Here is a 5,158-nt window from a genome sequence, read left to right as displayed (position 1 = left end):
TTATCCACCTAACACACCCTTTTAAAGTGGAACTGAAGCCACTCTTGGGGGTCCCCTTTAAGTCAAATAATACCTGGGCCTATAAAATAAACAAAAACACAAATAAGGAATGTGTTCAACTCTATGAGATCAAAAGGTAAACATGTGCCCAAAAGCAAGGTGGTTGTTTTTAGATGCCATTGAATTAAGTACAACTCCTAACAACTCTATGAACAACAGACCTGGACCCTGTCCTACCCAGCGCCAATCTCCAATCTCTGACACACTGGAGGTCACTGCGGTAATGACTGTGTCAATCCACCTGGTTAAGGATCTTCATCTCTTTCACCTTCCCTCCACTATTCCAAGCATTATGTCCCTTCCCAAGAATTAGCCTCTCCCAGCAACAGGCCAACATATGAGAGAGGAAGCTTGCCATCCTTGCTTCCTAGGAGCACTCTTGCTTTACCTTCTTCAAGACATAGCTGCTTGTTCTCCTGGCAGTCCATGGAATAGGGGCAGAGAAACTAGATAGAGGGACAGAAACAGGAAAGGTAGAGTGGAAACTTGGAGGGTGAGGGCACATTGTGGGGTGAGCAACCAATGTTTGGAACAATGGGAAGTATAAATTATAGAATACGAAAGTGATTTGCTGCTGTGTAAACTTTCAACTAAAACACAAGAGTGTTCTAAATAAATAAAGCACATCGCTACAGAGCTGCCTCACTGCCTGCAATGGCACCTAAAGGAGTACCACATGCCGACACTTAATAAAAGCTTAATGGTGATGATGGTGACACTGACAAGAATGACAGTGGCACCACAGGCCACACCACGGGCTGCCATCATTTCCCAGCAGCTCACTGCTGGGCCGCGTGGCAAGAAATCAAAGCCAGAACATCCTTCGAACCCGACTATTAAGTCTGGATTCTGGGGCTGACCCCCATCATTTCCCACCCAGCTGCTAGTTAGATAGATTTATACCCTAGTAAATCTGTTGTCACACAAGGGCTTCTATGCCACTGCTTGGGCTTAAAAACACAGGCAGAGAGTCACAAAGGCCTCCAAAGAAAATTAACTGCTTCACTTTAAGGTGGTACGTTCTGTGGTAAAACTCCCAGGAAAAAGTGATCATCTTGGAGAGCTTCATTTTTAAAATAAATAAATAGTCACAATTGCCTTGGGTTCGAACCTCATTTACAACTCTAACTTTATACTGGTATAATCCCCTTTACAAAAAACAAAACAGCTACAAATGGTAGCGTCTTCAAAGTTTACTCACAAAGCATGACTTCACTCAGTCCTCAAAATAAAACCCATTGGTGATGACTGCTCTCATTTCATGGAAGGAGGAATTGAGGCTCCAAGAGGTTAAAATCACTGCCTAAAATCATGTAAACAGAACTCTAATCCAAACCCTGTGGGAGAAAGATGAACAATCTCCTCGTGTGCAGTTGACTATCTCTGAAAACCCAACAGAGAATCAGAAATGAGTTGGTTTGGCCTCGATTGTACATAACAACACAAACAACAATTCAAACCCTAGTTCACTAATATCTTGCCTGTGGTCTTTAGTCTACCTGCTGTCATTCACCTCCCCTAATTTCAAATCAAGAATAATTTCTGAGCATACTCTGGGTGCTGGTGTTCAGTGGTATCTATACCACCAAGAGAGGGAACAACTAACCTGCTTCAGAGATTTCATTTCCAGGTTGTTGTTGTTGTTGTTATGTGCCGTTGAGTCACTTGCGACTCATAGCAATCCAAGTAAGATTTTATTTTAATTAGTACCTCAGTGCACTGTAGCTCATTGCCACCATCTGCATCTCCATCATTGTTACATTTACTTAAAACTTGGCAAATACCAGACAGACTCCCTGAGTGGTACCAAAAGTTAACTCAATTGGCTGCTAATGGAAAAGCTAGAGGTTCAAGTCCAGCAACAAGGCAGAAAGTCCTGGCAATCTACTTAGGGGAAAACAGCCATTGAAAACTGTATGGTGCACAGATGTACTCTGACATAGCACCAGGTTAAGTGTCAACTTGACTGAAACTGGTTCTGTTTTCTTTTTCTTTGTTGGATGAGAGTAAGGGCATTGCGTGAAGTGCTTTGTAAACTTTACTGTGCATAATCTCCCAGTGAGTTCTTTTTAGTACTCCTATTTGCAAACAAAGAAGCTAAAGCCTCACCCAAAGTCGTCAAGCAAGTAGCCAGGAGGAGGTTCACATCTGCACCAACTGACTGCTGACTGTAAATGGCCATTACTGTGGTTTAGGGTCATCATTTACAAACTGGCATCAAGATCTCATCCCTTCTCTTTGATAAGAATGTTCTGCCTTTCAATTTTTAGCACTCAATGATAAGTAAAATGTACCAGTAACTACCTCAAGTCCTTCCTGCAAGTGGGAAGGAAAATACGTAAACAGATATGATTTCTTTTGAGATTTTGAATAGCCGAGTATGCATAAAATAGACACTTCAATAAATTCTGCTATGGCATGAAGAGCAATCTCATTATGAAATGGGGAGTGAATTAGAATTACCCAAGTAGGGTTTGTGGTATACAGCACTTCAAGGAATGCTGGTACTTTAAGTGGATGTAAATAGCGAGAGCAGCTTAAAATCAGTTAGCATCATCGAACACATTTCAAAACCTAGGATTCTCTATCAGAAAATCCATTTTTTTTTAAAAAAAAACCACATCAATAAAAAAAGAAACGGACTCAGGAAATGACAATGTTCACTGTCAGGTAAAATAAAATGTGAATATTTAACTTATCACTACTTTGCAGAATAAAAGCAAATAACTATTGTAGAGGTAAGAATAAAAAAAAATGAATAAAAGGCAGTGAGAGGTGGAAGAGTAGTACAACATTTAAGAGCACTTTTGACAGCAGTCAACCCTATGTGAGAGATTTGGCTATGTCATTTTCCAGCTGGGTCATTTGGACAAGTCTCCTAAAGACTCTTAACTTATTGGGCTTCCCTTACATTTGAGTATCGGCATCTACGTGATGAGACTTCCATGTCTGATAAAAATTCTTAGGATAATGGCAGAGTATCTGGTTGGCACAAGTGACTAATGCAAGGAACTGTTAACTTTAAGTTGCTGAAGTGAGTCTACCTAGGGGCACCTTGAAAGAAAACTTGCTGATCTCTGAAAAACAGCTATTTAAAACAACAACAACAACAACAAAAAAACCCCACAACACAAAAAACAAACTCAACAAACAACCCTATGGAGCATAAGTCCATTCTAACACATATGGATGGGATAATCCCAGGGGGTCACTGTAAGTAACATGCGATTTGACAGTTACTGGTGACCAGTATGGTGATGATGATGATCTGTTTTTACCACCAGGAAAATAAAACGGGTAGATGACATACACGTCAGCCAGTTTTACCATGTAACCTTGCCTACATGTACCTCATCCACCCATTTCTTCATAGAACTTCCTTCTTTTTCTGGAATTCTTTGTGGACAGCTCATCTGTGTGCTTGATCTGCTCTTGAGGCCTCCTCACAGCTTTTGCTAACAGGGAAGCACCACAGCTCTTCTCTTCCCTGCTGGGTGAGGGCTGAGGACTTGTCCTTCTCTTGGTTGCCTCTGAGGCTAAAAATAACAACCTTGATGTAAGGTGATCACTCTTCCTGGATAATACAATAATAATAATAGTAGCCAACGACAGCTGGTTTGGTTTGTAAATTTTCACGACAGAGTCTAGGAAAAACTTGAGTTTTTGTGTGCAGCCCTGCCATTATTTTAACAGGGCGTGGTGGTGGTGGTTGTGAGCCTACAGATTGGAACTCACTTACAGCTCACCCTCCGGTGGGTTTTCAGAGGCAGTTAATCATATAAGAGGAGACCACCCATCCTTCTCCCATGGAGCAGCTGTTGGATTCAAACAGTATGCCTTTGGGAATTAACAGATTTGTTGTTGTTTGATGCCATCGAGCCCAATACAACTCAAGAGACCCTGTGAACAGCCGACCTGAACGCTGCCCTCTCGTGTGCCATCCTCAGCATTTCTGACACACTAGAGCCCATTACTGAAGTGACCACCTTAATCCATCTCATTGGGGGTCTTCATCTCCTTCACTGACTTTCCATCTTTTTAAGCATGGTATCCTTTTCCAAGGAATAGCCATGTGTAGCTATGTGTCCAAAGTGTGAAAGAGGAAACTTGGCCAGCTTTTCCTCCAAGAAGCACTCGGGCTGCATTTTCTCCAAGACATACCTGTTTGTTCTTTTGGCTGTCCATGAGATTTTCAGTAGTCTCCTCCAGCACAACACAAAGACGTCAATTCTTCTGTCATCCTTATTCATTGTCCAGTTCTCTGATGCACAGCAGGCTGAGAATACCACTGTCTCAATCAGACACACCTAAGTCTTTAAACTGATACTATTGCTCTTCAGCATTTTGGAGAAGTTCCCAAGAAAGGATTTGTCCAATGCAATTTCTCTCCTGATTTCTTGACTGCTGGTACCAAAAGATATTGACAGTTGATCCAAGCAAGATGAAATAATTGATAGCTTAAATTCTTTCTCCATGTGTCATAATGTTGACTATAGGTTTTGTGGGGAAGCCATTTGTTTTTTTTGGTGTTGAGATATAATCCATACCTAAGACTGTACTCCTTGATCTGCAACAAGTGGTTTGGGTCCTTCAAATTTGTAATATTTCTTGAAGCTCATCTTACTTTAAAAAAATGTATTATATAGTTCTCTGTGTTTCATTGACTGTGAAAGGCATTTGACTTTGTGGATCATAACAAACTGGCTGACTCTGAGAAGAATGGGAATGCTGGAACACTTGATCATGCTAATGAGAAACCTATACTTGCACCAAGAGGCAGTTGTCAGAACAGAGCTAGGAAACACTGCATGGTTCAAATTTGGGAAGGGTGTATGCCAGGGATGTGTCCTGTCTCCGTACCTTTTCAACCTGTATGCAGAACAGATTATCCCGAGGCTGGGTGCTATGAGGAGAAATGTGGCATCAGGATTGGTGGAAGATCTATTAACAATCTGCGTTATGCAGATAACACAACCCTGCTTGCTGAAACTGAGGAGGACCTGAAGTGCTTGCTGCAGAGGGTCAAGGACTACAGCCTCCAATATGGATTGAGGCTCAATGTCAAGAAGACAAAGATTCTCACCACTGGACCAATTGG

This window comes from Elephantulus edwardii, unplaced genomic scaffold (genome assembly GCF_000299155.1).
Source record: "Elephantulus edwardii isolate Elephantulus edwardi_28Jun2011 unplaced genomic scaffold, EleEdw1.0 scaffold00396, whole genome shotgun sequence".
Lineage (NCBI taxonomy): Eukaryota > Metazoa > Chordata > Mammalia > Macroscelidea > Macroscelididae > Elephantulus > Elephantulus edwardii.
This window is presented reverse-complemented; position numbering follows the sequence as displayed.